General features: G+C 41.9%; 1 long non-coding RNA gene across 3 annotated transcripts in view; it reads right to left on the bottom strand.

The window, feature by feature from the left end:
- The window catches only part of LOC103393939 (uncharacterized), a 35,779-nt gene that overhangs the window by 7,034 nt on the left and 11,703 nt on the right, over window positions 1-17,042 (bottom strand). For 2 of the 3 annotated variants that reach the window (XR_003052687.1, XR_003052688.1), the window contains 2 exons: window positions 1,428-1,501; window positions 53-127 (listed from right to left, as the gene is read on the bottom strand). This is a non-coding gene — a long non-coding RNA (uncharacterized LOC103393939). Of the gene's footprint in view, window positions 1-52; window positions 128-784; window positions 834-1,427; window positions 1,502-17,042 lie in introns of those variants that run through there. The other variant, XR_003052689.1, reaches the window with a different exon arrangement.

Genomic DNA, 17,042 nt, shown 5'->3' with positions numbered 1-17,042 from the left:
TTTAAACTAAGGACAAAGACACTTTATTGGAAATTTTTGTTCAAATTCTCACCTCTTTTTGAAGCTTCTTCTCGTTTTTGTTGAATTTTCCGTCTGTCAGTCTTCTTCCTCCCGATACTTTTCTATCCTGGTTCAAAAACAAACAAACATTTACATCAGGATTAAGATGAACTATTTTAACCTTAAACTGATGAAAAAGCGCTAAATAACACATTTCAGCAATTCAACATTTCATTGTTATAAATCTACGTTTGCTGATGCGCTCGTGAGTTGTTCGAAACATTACACGAAGATTTGTTTACAGCAATAACACGAACCTTCAAATGCAAAGACGCTGCTTTTGTATATAAAAATATATATCATTATATCATATTAACACATTTATCATATTAACATCAAGCGGCAAACATTCATGTAGCTGTTTGGCATAAACGTTTGCTAGCTCATGCGTTAGCTCATGCGCTTGCGTTAGCTTATGCGCTAGCGTTAGCTCATGCGCTAGCGTTAGCTCATTATCGTATGTGCTAACGTTAGCTCATGCGCTAGCGTTAGCTCATGCGCTGGCGTTAGCTTATGCGCTAACGTTAGCTTATGCGCTAACGTTAGCTTATGCGCTAACGTTAGCTTATGCGCTAAGTTAAGTGTTTGTCTTGGTTTATTTAGAACGTTTCCATAATTTTTGCACACGTTTTGTGTAATTTACGTACACGTTTACCAAAAGTACACAAGTGTAAGAGTTGTTTGCTAAGAACCTGGCAATAAAACGCAAAAAAAACTATTTTACCTTTCGATGATGCTATTTGCACACACTCGATAACTTGCACACGCTTGACTTTGAACTTGGAACTCTGCGCATGCTCAGAACCACCTGCCTTGCCGCACACCGTGTACTGTACTATTCTGTGCTGCCCCCTCCGTTGTGGCGGTGTTACTGCACTGTACTATTACTTGTTCACGGATTAATTTTTAACTTTAAAACAATTATGTAACTGTTGTAACTGCATTTAAATAAAAATAACCGTATAAAACCAAGTAACAATGGCTTCTGAACACATATGAACATATATGCATAAAAATATGACTTATGATCATTAAAAAAATAAGCAATTTGTCAGACTTTGCCATCTTTGTCAGACTTTGCAATCTTTTAACATGACAGAGTTTTTTCCTTCTGTGTTCACTCTGATCTAGTGGTGCGTGTCAAACATGCTCCTGTCACTCATCAGTGAGCTGCTGGAACCTGCAGAACAGAATCTTAAATTGACTGAGGAGCCTTTATCCTCATCCAGCCCATTAAGCAAACAAATCTGTGCCCCGGGCTCAGTGTTAGAAATATATGTGAGTCAACTCACAACAGTCAGGCTGTAATTGTTTTTCAATCTGGTGGTAAAATAAATTTAAATATAACAATACTCCTAAATCTTTACCTCACTGGGGGTCCGCCGGGTGTCTGACCAAGTGTCCCCCCTCTTGATGGAGCATCTGATCTGGAGCAGTAGAGCTAAAAGACAGAGAAAAAAGTTTTGTTAAAACAGTTTGGTTTGTTTCAAAAAGGTCCAGTGATGTAGTCACTCAGTCTTCAGTGTTTGAGTTCAAGTCCCTCCGCCTCAGGACGGGATTACAACATCCACTGAACTAACCAAGATCAGTCGAGCAAAACAACTCGTCGTACACCTGGAGTCACTGTCCACATAAAATCTTACTCCCGCTCTTTTACTGCTGTTGACAATGGAAAGTGATCTTTAAAAAGCATATGCATTAAGAAATAAAAACGAACCCTATTAAAATTGATCTCTGGTGAAATTTGCTGTTTAAAGTGATTTATGGACAAAGCCAACAGCTGTAACGCTTCTGTCCACACATGTTCCTCTCAGCATCAGCCTTGTGTGTGTGTGTGTGTGAAATCAGCCTCGTGTGTGTGTGTGTGTGAAAGAGATGCATGAAGGTAACAGTGTGTGTTTAGTGGCTCCTAAAGGGAATGTTGATGGACACTCTTGAATTCTTTTCCAAAAGGATGCCGGAGAGACAGGGTAAGAAAACAAACAAATCCGCCCTCTATGTGTCGATGTGAAAACTGCAGCGACTGTTTCTATTTCACCGTATACGCCTGTTGAACTCATCACAGGAATCAGATGGATATCTGTCCGTCTGCCCGCTGGAATGTTTTCTCAGATATTCTACACTGTTTCATTTCAGGGAAATATTTTTGCACCTTAGATTCAAGAAGCTAAATATAGGTCAGAAAATCCAAACCAAAAAAAAAAGGATAAACTTATCAGAGATACATTGTTGTTAGTGAAAGCTGACCCTGAACCAGTTTAAATATTTTCATGGCCTTGTAGTTATGGGAGGCTACATTGTCACAGCTTTATCTCAACTTCTTCAGGTTAGCATGCTAGCATTAGCTTTTTGGCAGTGACAGTTCATTTAATTTTCCTTTTTTACACTTTTAGCTGTGATGTTGGTGTTTCATTACGGGTTGATAATTACAAAAACAAACTAACATTAAGAGGGAGGTTTTGGATGTGACCTCCAAGTGGGCTGTGAAGGTACTGCAGAAAGGTCATAAAAGGACACTGTACTGAACATTCAGACATATTTCTAACCTGTTCATCATATAAATATAAATATCTGTAAAATACAATGTAGCTCTGCCAACTTTTATATTAACCTGTGTGTACATTATTGACAATGAATTTACAAACTCAGACAGAACCGTCCACTGGGGTGAGACACACAACTCAGAACACTGTAGAACTCCATGTTTTTCTCCGTCTCTTCACACACATTTCTCCAGAACATTTATAGGAAAGAAAAAAAAACAAAAACCCTTGAAGCCGGACACCTGTTCACCCCTCAAGCAAATATGCAAATAATTACTTCAAGTGTCACTTTGGTGCATATTTTTGGAGCATTTACGACCCCAATGCACACTTTGTATATACATAATGAGTAAGTGTGTGTTTGAAAATCTCTGAGAAGAATTTGTTTTAGACAAAACTGTGGCTGATTATAGAAAGTGGAGAATTAATTCTTTGCATTCTGAACATTCTCTCCAAGTGTGTCGAGGAGACGAGGACGGAGGACCACCAACCACTGGACCCTCTGCTGAGTGTAACTCAGGGTTTATAAATAAGAACTCTGTAAAAAGGTTGGAATGAACAATCACATGAATATTCCTGTCATGGGGGGGTGAAGTGCTGAGAGATGCCTGCACTGGATTCCTGTAATCAGCTCTTTGTAAAGTGTGTCACACACACACTCTGTGATGACAAATCAAAAGCGAACCCTGGAGAAGATCCATGTCTGAGCGTCTGCTGGAATCCCTGAGGCAGCAGAGCCCGTCTCCGTCCACCGCTGCAGCGTCTGCCCAGCCTGACTCCAGGAGACCTTCTCCACTCAGAGCCTGGCTGTGACTCAGAAAAACCCTCTGGATAATCTACACGAAAAAAAAAAAGGTTTTCGTGAGATGACGCGCCTCAGCCCAGGGAGTCCGCTGGAAAACAAGGCGTGCGGAGGTAGAGCAGGGCGTGGGCGGGACGTCAGGAGTCCAGGTCAAACCAGCCCTGCCAGACGCTCCACGTTCATGTTCCTATTGTTTCGGCCCCCGAGCTCCAAAAATTCCTCTCCAGTCCAGGAGATTCCTTGCTGTGCTGTGGGCCATTATGTTCTATTGAAAAGACTAACGACCCCAGTTAGTGCCCCGGGGGAGTTTCTCAAACAGTGGTGTGCTACTCCGACGGTGACGGCCATTGTGTTCGTGGCCCCGGAGCCTGTCAGTGCTGGTAAACTCTTCATTGTGTGCAGGTCCAGGCCGCAGACTGTACCTGGTGTGGTCGTATGACGGTGACATTTGTGTGAAGGCTGAACTGTAGCAGCGCTGACTGCTGAGGTGGTGACTGTTGAAGATAAGGGTCAAAGTGCAGCGGGCGCTGCCATAAAAGTCATCAGATAACAGGGCTGCACTGATGTGTTCCAGTGGAACAGTCACTGGAACTGTAGCTCTGAAACATTAGTGCAGGTGTCACACGGGATTAGCTGTAAATTTTACAGTATCAATACCAGCGCAATAAACATCAATTATATTGCATATATATATATATTGCAGATATATTGCAAAATATGGCCCCGCAGCACTAAGGCTGAATCACAAGTCTGACAAACATTTTCAATCAATCTATTTCCAGCATATAAAAAGTCAAAACTGTTGAGCATTATTTTAAATTCTGTAATAAAATTTGGATTTTTCTGGCTCATAAATTATTTTTACAAAAAACTATCATTGTCTGTAGCATCTATTTTTTTTAAAACTATCATTGTCTATAGCATCTATAGTAGTAAAAGTGCAATGTGAAATATTATGAGGCAAAAAATAAAAAAATAATCTAATGCGTGTTTCTTGTTAACCCTCCATTTTCCTGATTCTTCTGAAGATTATTCCAACATTAAAATGAGCTGAGAGAATGTGTTGTTGTTTGAACAGGACGGCTGCCAAGATCTAAACTGGTCTGGACTCTTTGTTTCAGCCCTTTTATATACTCAGTGAGAAGCATTTCATCGTACAATGCGCTGTCAAGACTGGAATTAAGCATTTCCATCTATTGTCAACAACAACAGCCCACATCAGACCCAAACTGGACGTTCTATTGTACATTATTTTTGAAGTTCTGTAACAACATTTGTGTTTTTCAGCCTCGTTAAATTCGCCGCAACATTTTTATGTGGATGCCGCCCTTTAGAAAAAGAAAAAAGAAAAGAAAGTAATCATTATCATTTAACCATTTGTCAAAGAGTAATCTGGAGTCAGAATCAGATTACATAACCCCGCTGACATTGTTCCAGCTTGTTTGACAGCGTTGGAACGTTCTCTTTGTGAGGAGCTTTTCTTAGACGGAGCCGTGAAGCAGAATGAAGGAAACGTTCACTGTTCCTTCACCATCGGTTCGGGACATCCTTCAACACAGATGCAGCTCAACTGGATTCATGTAGTTCAGTAAAAGTTCAGAGATTTAATCCTGTCCTCAGCCGAGACATCGGGGGCGAACAACAATACGGGACGAAGAGCAGAATGTGCTTTTATAAATATGAGATCTGGCAGGAATGAGGGGACGTGTCCACGGGTGTGTAGTGGTACAACGTGAATAAAAGCCAAGATGTAAACAGACAAATACTCTGTAGAGATAAGAAACTAAATGTTGGCGACGAGACGGGCACCTGTTGACGAGCACGTTTTAGCTGCGCAGTCGCTCCTCCCTGAATCGTTCACAGCTTTACTAGGCTATGGTATAAGATGGAAAAGTGTTAAAAATTAAAGAATGAAAATTAGGCAGTTTGTCTTAGTTTTAACGATTCAAGCAGCTTCCTGTAACAGATTTTAAAGTCAAGAAAAGCAAGCCTAGCCAACCAGGTGTTAGCCTGAGGCTAGGTTTAGCTACATGGAAACTGGCCTTATAAATCTTTACTGTTTTTAAATATAGTTGGCGTTAAAGTTTTGTGGGTTCTCCTGTTGCCATTTCCTGATAATAATTACAGTCCAAGTCCAGACAAAGTGACGTGCAGCAAAGTAAATACAGTTATTAGACATGAGTGTACATGATGACCTCTGACCTCAAACCCAGCAGGTTTCAGTAAATGTCTGAACTACAGGACCGCCGTACTGTAGACACAGATAACACATAATACCCTTGGACGTTATCTCCGAGGCCAGAGGGTGAAAATACGTACAGCACTGATAGACGGGGGACATTACCGTAACAGTTAGCCCTCGTTCGGTTTCCTAATAGAAGTTCATGTGTCGCGCACATTCCAGACAGATTTGGTGTCTGCCCTGTCCCATTTCCCTGACTGCCTGTCAGTCAAGCCCTGGGCCTCACCTGCCCCTGTTCAAAGGTAAATTCCACAGTTGCGCTGCAGGAGCCGAAGCACGAGAAGTGCAGCTGTTCCTGATCGCCACGCGTCCAACAGGTCCGTCAGGTGCGGCGAGCGTGGGTCACAAAGGTCATATGTTCAGTGGATCAGCTGCATGACTTCATCCTACTTCACTTCTGATTAGATCAGAGTCACACTTGAAAGGCTTTGGCAAAACTTCACCGTTGCTGCAGGTGAGAACTGCTCTGCTTCAAGCAGTTAGCTTAGCCAAGCTTAGCAAAAAAAAAAGTCTAATTAAACAAAATAAAAGACTGAACCTCAAAAATTCACCTACAGCATGACCGAAACACTAGAGAAAGCTAAAGGTTAACCAAATAAAGTTAACTGTTCTGAAATTACCAAAGGGTTTCACAACCTACTTGCATAGAGTTAGCCAAAATAGCTTGATAGTAGCTAATATATCCATCCATCCATCCATCCATCCATCCATCCATTTTCAGCTGCTTATCCGTTATATATATATAAATTATATATATGTATGTATATATATATATATATACATACATATATATAATTAATTTGAATTTAACAAGATCATTTTTTTAACATATTTTAAATTGAAAATAGAAACAAATTCAAGTCAGATTTTTCGACTTCTCTTCGTCACCTTTTACTCCATTTTTCAAAGCAGTTCCTCTAAATGGGACACCAAACATTTGTTTCCACTGTATGTGGTGGTAATCCTCCCTGTGTTTGGGTTTTTGTTTTTCAGTTATATAGTTTGTTTATATTTGTGTATATTTGCATGTACTGGTCCATACTCAGGAGCTTCATTTCCTCAGGGTAAAATAACCCTGAACAAAGGCTGCTCTGTGAGCCGCCGTCACAGGCAGCAGCGGCCGTCGAATTCCAGTAAAAAAAAAAAAAAAAAAACTTACAATAAAGGAAATTGTTTGTTTACAAATCCCGCTATCGTTCCAAATGTCTCAGCTACGACGGGCGATAACGTACAACAACACCCCCCCCCCCCCCCCCCCTCTGCTGATATGGCCCACAAACTAAACATGATTGTGTACACCTGCAGCATGTTGTGGGAGCTGTTCCCAAACAACAGCCTGACTTTGTCAACAGCCGGCCAAATCAGCTGACGCAACCAACCAACCAGAGACCTCAGCCACGTCTCACCCAAACACAGGGAGGATTATCACCACACACAGTGGAAACAAATGTTTGGTGTCCCATTTAGAGGAACTGCTTTGAAAAATGGAGTGAAAGGTGACGAAGAGAAGTCGAAAAATGAATTTGTATTTTCAATTAAAAATAAGTAAAAAAAAAATGATCTTGTTAAATTCAAATTAGTCCATTGTTGGTTCACTTCAGTGTTGGGTCAAATCTCACCCTCCTTTCATCCCAGACTCCCCTGTCTCCAGAGGAGACCAGTCCATTATGAGACCACTGCAGGGGTCCGGCTCTGACTCTGCATTTACTGGGGCTGTTTGGGACGTCATTCAGCCGCTCTGTAGGAACACGGCCTCAGGACGCAGAGTGACGAGCGGTGAGCCAATCAATTCATCACACCAGGAAACCTTCACAGTCAAATAACCCTACACAAGAAACCTTTGACCCATGACGCCAATTAAACACCGGTGGGGGGCAGGGGGGTTCCCACCGTCGCCCTAACCCTGGGTATGAGACCAAATCATGACAACAGCGCCCTCCATCAGACAACACCAACACCACAGGTTCATGCTTTTCTACTGTATAATCCATTGATAATCAACTTGCGGCTCCCGGGCCGACTCTGAGCCACTGAACCGTCCAATCAAACCATGGACTGGATTCAATTATAAACTATACTATAAACTATAAATGTTAGACAAAAATGTACATTTTTATAAAAAGAATTGGGCTGAAAAAAAAAGTTGTAAATGTCCACACTCGCCTAAAACTTTTGCACGGTACCGTGGTAACGGACGTCTTGTGCTGGAAACAGTTCCACAGCTGACAGCTGCAGGAGCGCGGGGCCGTACTGTAAGTGACTGTAGCACCTGTTCATGTCCAGGTGGTACAGTTAGCTGCAGCAGATGTGACCCACACGCTGCTTTAATCTGACACGCTGACATGAACAGTGCACACAGATATCAGGAGAGGAGCGGGTTATCACGGAGCGCAGGGCCACGGTGAGGATTCTGTTCATCAGCCTTGTTTGGGTTCAACGCCGGTGTTAAAATATGGAGATGAAGTAAGAGGGGACATATAATCGTCTGACATCACGAACTGTACCAAAACACAGGCCTGTGAGAGGAGGACTGTGGATCGCAGCATCTCCTTGTCTGCGTGTCAACACTGAGCAGCCTGTACCAAAAGATTCCATTTGTCAAACTGACTTTCAACACACGGAGAGGGTTTATTTAAAAGAAGATATGGACGTTACAACATCGGGTTGTATAAAAATGTGGCTCGAATTAATAGAGAGAGAGAGAGAGAGCACAGAGCACCCCCTGGAGGTCATTTACAGTTAGGTATCAACCTTCAAACGCAATCAACGTTTGTATTAGATTTAATAAGAAATCAAAATATATTTATGTGTTTTGACAAAATGGGCCACATCAGTCACCTACTGACTGGACCTCTACCCACTGTATGGGCCACGTCTTAAAAACTGGATCGATTTCTGACCCAGAATTTTGAACATCTCTGATGTCCAAAATGTAGGCCACATGGAGATATCCAGAGTGGTTCCTAAAATATGGGTCACAGCTCTATTCATCCAGCTCTACATGAACGGTCACCAACACCCATCCATGTAGTTCAGAGTCTAGAGGTTAAAGGTCACGTAAAAGCCAAATTGAAACAATATATTTGTTTTTTTGTTCATCCGACTCAGTGTTTGGACAGTGATAGCAGCAACAACAACAACCGACGGTGGTTACAGTTTTTCCTCCCTGTCACTGTGGAATGTCACACTGACAACATCAGAGCCGCACACACACACACACACACACACACACTGAGCTTGTCATCAAAGACATTCAGACAACAATGGCCACAAAGACACACTTCCCATGAAGAGGAGTCACCAGACCAGTTCAGCTGCCTCCACCTCAATAATGATTTTATCAACAAACTGATGTCGTATTAATGACACGTTCACTGCAGCAGCAGCAGCAGCAGCAGCAGCAGCAGCAGTTAGAGGAAATGGCATGAACACCAGAGTGAGGAATCCAGGCAGGAAACATTTCCAAGGATGTCACTTCTGATTTATTTTCATTCTCAGAACGCCATTGTCGACCAAACTGACACTGTCGTCACGTCAGACAAATTATCAGTAAAACTAAAGATAAAATCAATTTAAAAAAACCCCATCACAAACAAAGATGAAGCTGAACTCTCTGTTGGACAGAAAGTGAGCAGAGCTTTGACGTCATCCTGTACAAACACAGCTACTAAACAAAGAATCTTCTATCATTAAGTCATTACGTTTCAGTTCCTCTGCCGCCGGAGCGTAAAGACGACACCGCGCCGTCGTGCGTCTACACTTCTACACGCGCCGCGCCCAACGTTTTAATCATCTTTTGAAGACGCAGACGAGCGCAGGTGCAGGGACAAACTGTTGTGTGAATATGAGCGAAGATCACGCAACACGGATTTAGGATTTTAATGACGGCCTCTCTGCTGAGAAGAAGACAAAGCCGCCGCCGCAGACCCATCGGCACGGCAACGACAAACGGCTATTATGGGATTTGAGGAAAATGTTTCTAGAGACGTGTTTAACTGCAGAGGTTTTTACAGGAGGACAAAGGTAAAACATGAACTAAAAATATAAGCAAATCAAATCAGATTTGAAGCTTTTTTTAACTTAATAAAATCTTACATCAGTGGAATGTGGTTTGTCCAACAACCTGGAGATAAAACCTCGTCATCGATTGTTTTTTGTTTTTTTTCCCATCATTCCTCATCTGCATCCTCGACGTGCAGCTGCAGCGTTCCTTCACTTCCTGTCTCTCCATGAAAACAACATCAGTCAGTCAGATTAGGTAAGACTCCGGCCTGTGGTGACATTCCTACCCCCCCCCCATAACCCCCCTGTCACCCCCCGTCAAGTGACCAGTTTGATTCTGGTGATGAAATCACACTCATATCGCCACAGGAACATTAGCTTTTCCTCCTCTGCCGTCCCTGAACGCCTCATTAGGAATAACAAACAAGCTGCCAAGATAAGTCGCGCCTTGTTTTTCACTCGCACTTCCAAAGTGTGCCATTTCATCATGCTGCCGTCATCCAAACCGCTGAGATAACCAGTCCACCCAAAACCTGCAACGCTGACACAAAGTTGCCCCGCGTCCTCCCCACTGTAGCCTTTGGCAACTGAGCGTAAGAGGGAAACTCCGCTGACACGTCCGGATGTCTGCACGGCCGCGGCCACCGGGGTGATACGGAGTGTTTTCACTGGGGGCAGATAAAGGAGCCGAACCGAGCCACTGAGCCACTGGACGGCAGGAGCAGCAGACAGGATACAGCCAGCTGAACACAGGTCAACGTGCACTGATAAACCTGCAACAGCGCCACCACACTTCAACTTCCATACTCACTGACAGACAACGGCGGGGTGACACGCAGCAAATATGTCACTAGTAAACAGTAAAAAAGACAAACATCAGAAGGAAGTCAACAAAGTGATTGGAGATCTGATTGGTCGGATTCTTAGGAGACAGATCTAGATCGCAGCCAAATCAGTGAATGTCATCTTTTTGTCATTTTAGTTCAGCTGTATTTAGCTGTAGTTACGTTAATAAAATCCATGTGGCGCTAACGTGTCAACGTAAAGTTCCAATGGAGGTTCTGCCTTTAAGGAACCTTCACAATTATGCAGAACTTCCATGTCTGGAATGGTCTGGAAATACTGAGCAACATCCCATCTAAATACATAAAAACATATATATATATATACTGTATATATATATATACAAATACATTTTTAAATATTTGTTAATATAAACATATATAAACATAAATATATAAAAACATATATGAATATATATACATATGTTTTTATATATTTATGTTAATATAAACACATATATAAACATAAATATATAAAAACATATATGTATATGTATATATATACATATATGTATATATGCCTGTACATCATTGTTGCTAAGAATAAATTCAAATGTGTTTATTTTGGCTAAACTTCACCGACTCGTCAACTCAAAGGCTAGCCGGAACAACTGAAGCAACAGCGACAATGTAGCGATTCTTCGGTTAAATAAACTCGCGGCCCCTCAGGTGTCGAGCGCTCAAGTGTGGCATGAAAGAGAGCGAGGAGCGTGGCTGTTTACGCTGAAGTTGTGTTTCCTGCAGACGGGTTGTGATAAAGCAGAGAAAAACAGTTCCATCAGATAATCTCGGTGACTCAGTCCCTGCTTTGTCTCCTCGGAAAACTAATTCCAAATTCCTGACTGGTTTAAATATTTAAGGCATTTCCTGTATCTGGAGATCAGGTGAGGCGTGGCTGTGTTTCATAGCGACAGCATCAACACTCAGTAGAAACTAGACAAGACGAGGTGTGAGGAGGCCGAGAATAGAAGCAGTTCAAGAGAAAAGAATCAGAAGCTACAAACATTCTTAAAATATTTGATGTTTCCAAGAAAAACACTTCAATGTCACCATAAAAATACCAATTCATTAGCTAATTACCTTATTCAAACCATTCAATTAAACTTTATAACAACAACAACAACAACAATAATAATAATTTATAATATTAAAATTCTAAAGTTATTTCAAAATCAAAATTTAGATTTAAACTAGCTAAATGTCAGCTAAAAGCAACAGGCTGAGGCTAAATGTTAGCTAAACATAAACTAAAAGCTTAAAATTAACCATCTTTAGAGAAACAATGCCAACAATTGACCATAAATGAAACAAAGAAGACGATTGGCTGCTGAAAAACTGCAACATCCAGATGTGGAATAGAAGTTTGAAGTTAGCTTCAAAGATAGCTACATGTTCAAAAAGGTTGTGAAAATTTTAAAAAAGTATAAAAAGTAAATATCACGCAGAATTTTCTCCATTTTTTACTATAAAAGGAATTTTTTGTGAGTTTTTTTTTTTTTTGTTTTTCCCAAGTAACCAGGACGTCTTGAACATCTTTTGATTAAAGCTCTCATTAAATTGGAGCTGTTTTGATTCCACTTGATCCCTGTGTCCTCTCCACCGTCCACTTCAACCTTCCTGGACATTTTTGTCTCCACTCGTTTCCTCCATTCCTCCTTGCCTTTCTGTCTTTTGTCCCCCCCCGTCTCACCCCCCCGTCTCCCCCTGCTCCTTTTCTCAGGGGTCTGTGTTCCTCCTTTCAGGTTCACTGACCAACAACAGGCCACACAATAGTTTTCAGTCTGAGAAATGAGGTTCCTGTTTGGAGAATTCCAGTTTTTACCAGTTTACAAGTGGCAGTAAATACAGGTGAGGGTCGACGGGGGGAAAGAAAAAAAAAAAAAAAACCACAGTGAAGTGTTTATCCTGTTACTACAGACGTTGATGTGAGCAGAGTCCAGCGTTTCACCTGACGGCGACGCCGCGTCTGCTCGTTGTCATCGTCGTTGATGTCGTTAACGTCGTTAACGTTCACACCTGTTCCTCCATGCTAACAAACCCGAACTACTCAGTTTGGAAAAATGTTATTGTAACTTTGGATGCAGGCGAAGAACCACAAACGAACGTTATCACATTCTTCATCTCAAGCTGATGCTGGTGTCACAGAACACCCCCCCTTCCTCCCTCCTCTTCCTCCCCCCCTCATCTTCAGCTTAAACATGAAGCCCGTGTCAGTTTTCTTTCCGGTCGTGTTTCAGGTAAATCACTACTTTGCAGAGAAGAGAGAAGAAGTTAGCCAAGTTCGGAAAAAAGCAACAAAACGAAACTGATTTGTCATGGGATGGTACACGCGGTGGAAGGGTGGGTCAGCGATTTGCCTTACAGCAGAATCAGAGACAGATCAAGTCCTGGTAGAAACCAAAATTTAAAAAGAAAAATTAAATAAAGAATTCCAAAATACACTGTGTCCCAGCGGTCATCACCGCCTGGAAGGTTACCAAATGGAGCGCCCCCTATGGAGCCCCCATTACACAGCCATCATTATGCGTTACATCTGTGTGTGTGTGTGTGTGTGTGTGTGTGAGGTGCACGGTGACTTGAACGCAGCGGTCAGAGGAGTAAACAGGAAACCATCCTTCTGTTTTGGCTCATGTCGGTCACAAGTGTTTGGTATTTTCAGGTGGATTCACGTGTTCTGTTCAGGTCTGGGCTCAGGTCAGGTCAGAGCATGCACACACACATGCACACACACACACACACACACACACACACCGAGTGGCTGGAATGCGTGGCATGCCTGGATAAGCAGAGACATGAAGAGCGTGAAGCCCCCGTGGATGTTGTGAGGAGCGAGCGCTGAACAGACTAAATACGCGGCGTGCTGGAAGCGCGACCTTGGCGGGATCTGAACCCATGTTCCCTGTGGGTCAAAGTGCTGCTGATGGCAGCGGCTGGACTGTTATCGGTTTGTTTTCCACTTTGAATCACAGCATCATTTCTAAGAACTGTCTTATCGCCCCCGGGGGGACATCGGTACTGGACAAGAACCGACTTCTGCTGCTGGAGAAGTTCTGGAAGAACTCCAATCTGATGTTGATTGTTTTCACCTTTTCCTGCTTCGACATTGTTTCTCGTATTTGGCATCCAGGTGAACATTGTGTATTTCAGGAATGTTCTATCGCTGAGAACCATCGCTAACCTGGAACAACAGAGTTTCATGCCAATTTCAGGAGAAAATCTGTCGGGTCAGGGGTCGGGTTAGGGGTCGGGTCAGGTTAGGGGTCGGGTTAGGGGTCTGCTGCATCAAAAAGTGGCCACATATAAATGGGAAATGCTAAGGATAAAAATGCTAATTTGTTTTCTTTAAACTAAATTTTAATATCTCTCTTCGAACAGTGACTGACTTCTGCTAACCTTTTAGCTAATCTTAGCTTTTCGACATTTTTGTTCCGCAATTTTGAGGTAATTCACTGTAGTTTAGAGGTTGTAGTTTTACCTGTTTTATTTGCTGTGCTAGCCGTTTACTAAGTGATTTAACGCTAGCATTTAACATTTATCAAATTTCTGTGAACTTTTGAATATTTATCATTTGTGGCTTTTTTTTCCAAGTGTATTAATTTCTCTGCTAACGCGTAGCTATTGTTTTTGCTAGCCGATCTTTGTAGGTGAACCTCAGCTCTGTTTCAATTTCTTTCCTATTTTTATTCAGTTTTCAGAATGACTTCCTGTAAAGTGACTCCATTATTTTTCTGTGTCGATATAAAAGGAACTCCTTTTAACCTGTACCCTCATAACACGACATCAGCGTCAGGACAGAGATGCTGCGTCTGATATTAAAGCCCTTTGATGCTTCCTGTTATTGTGCGAAACTATTTAGTAACATCAAGGTCAAAGAGTTCTGGAACTGGAACTGACACTGACGCCTTAGTTGTTTCAGTCCTTGTAAAGAACTGTCTTTTTTTCCAATCATCAGGGAAATGTTTTGCCCACATCAACCGTTTGGTTTCCCTCCAACTTTCTCACAAACATCTCTTCCAACCTGCTCCAAGGTCTGGGTTTTTTTTTCTTATCATGTTCTCGGATTCCGCAGCCAAACTCACTCTTGTTCCTTCCTTGTTTGTAATTTATTGACTCATGAAACCGTTCCGTATCATTGGCTGGGGCTGATTTACAGATTAGCGAGGTCGAAAACAGAAACAGGAAAGGTCAAAGTGGTATGAGCGTTTCCTGAGCTTTTGTTAGTAAATTATTTCGACAACATCCCAAAACAAAAATCTCAACGATCGGATGGTTATCACAGTACGACCTCGTCACACCCTCATCTGAAAGTCACCTGAGCTCGAGTCAATCCTGACCAATCAGACGTCACTACAACTGCACAGAAGTTGGTACGCGATGATGTCACAGATCAAAGACGAGTTTGGGGAAAAAGATGCCAATCTTCTACACGGTTTGTTTGGATGCAGCAGATAAGGGATCGTAAACTCCTTCATCACTGACAGATTCTTTCCCACACAGGGATGGGCCACATAAATTATGCCGTTTGGCCCACGTTGTGTCATTTCTGTGGCCTAGCCCATATTCAGATGAGGCCAAAAACAGTGGCAGTTTGGATCGTAGTCTGGCTCCAGTCGTGAAGAAGTGAAGAAGGAGATTTATGATGATTCTCCACATCCTTCAAAAGGGTTATTTTTAGAAATGTTTGTTAAGAATTAGCATTTTTTTTTAAAAACCTACACATTTTTGTTGATCGTGCTGCACACAAACAGGTAGAACGCATCGATTAATCAAAGAAATCTCAGAGAACTTTTAACCTCTGTGACCTCGCCTTTTTTAACTTTTAATTTCCTTCTACTTTCATCACTCGTTGGGGTAACTAACGCCGCCTGCCTTTGTTCCTGTGAACTGGACCTTTCTCTCATTACACCCTGTGTTGGTGTTTTCACACAGACGGTGTCACTCAGGTTCAATAGCATTGACCTCTGACCCTGGAGAAGTACTTCCAGGTGGGTCCTCTCTCTGGTCTGGGCCGGCAGTCAACACAGACCTCCTGCAGCTACACACGGATCATTCAACCCTAAACAAACAGTGAGCCGAGTCACATGACCTCAGTGAACACGCCGGCGTGGACGCAGAGAGAGAGTCGGATTCACCAAAAACTGAAATTAAAAATGAAGAAGACTGGGAAAAATATAATAATAATATATATATACACACACATATATACATATATCTATATATGTGTGTATATGTATATATGTGTATATATGTATGTGTATGTATATGTATATAATATATATATTATATATATATACATATACACATTCATATATACATATATAAACACATACTGTATATAGACATATATACATATATGTATATACATATATAGAAACACATATATACATGTATATATGTATGTATATGTGTATGTATATGTATATATAATTATATATATTATATATATACATACATATACACATACATATATACATATATAAACACATATATATACACATATATACACACACATACATATATACACATATATGTCTCCTTCAAGGCCTGGAATCTAAGACCTGACGTTAACAGTCATCGATGTTTATCTCACGCCAACATCATCTCACGCCAACATCATGGACTAAACATCAGGATCGTCTCCGTGTGTCACCGGGACAAAAGGCAGAGGTTGGTTTGATCACCAGGACAATGGGGGAGAAAACGACCCCTCCTCGCTGCAGACCCTTCAGGAATGCTGCTGCGTGAACTGTGGGGTCACCGCGGAGATGAGCACCGCACGACTGAGAGGAATTCTCCTTCACCCCAAAATCCGTAGCAGGTGCCTGCAGGCGTGCTCCGTGTCCATGTAATCTTCCCCGAGGGGAGCGAGGCGCCCCGACATCACGCACGTCTAACAAAGTCTGAGTCACGTCTGCTGGGCCCTGTTAGCACCAGTCCAGGACCAGAGGTCCAGGGTCGGTCTCTGCAGCCTGGAGCGGATTACGCAAGAGAAGTTGTTTTGCTGCTGCAAGTATATGCACACACACACACACACACACAGACACAGACACTTTTCCGTTCTACAGGTGCGGCCACAAATGCATGGAACGTGTGAAGGGCAGAGCTGTGGAGAACGGTTCAACTCCAGCCTCTGTTTTCTCCACTTCACAGCTTTTCTGTCTGGTCTTTTATACAAAAAAACAGACACCTGGTCTGTGAACAAACACAGACGCACTGGCTGTTCTCACTGGGAACGCTTCCAGGAAACGGAGCAACAGAAACGAGAAACAACTGAGCTCCAGCTGGGATTCAACACATGATTTGATATGTTGACATATATGTAGACATATATATGTAGACATATATATGTAGAAAAATACGTAGAAATATATGTAGACATATATGAAGATATATATGTAGACATAGATGTAGCTATACTGTATATGTAGATATATATGTAGACATGTATGTAGACATATATATAGACATATATGTAGATATATACATACATATATGCATATATAACACACACATATATTCATATATATATACAGTAAATGAATATATATGTA

Source organism: Cynoglossus semilaevis, chromosome 18 (assembly GCF_000523025.1).
Source record: "Cynoglossus semilaevis isolate Cse_v1.0 chromosome 18, Cse_v1.0, whole genome shotgun sequence".
NCBI lineage: Eukaryota > Metazoa > Chordata > Actinopteri > Pleuronectiformes > Cynoglossidae > Cynoglossus > Cynoglossus semilaevis.
This window is presented reverse-complemented; position numbering and strand designations above follow the sequence as displayed.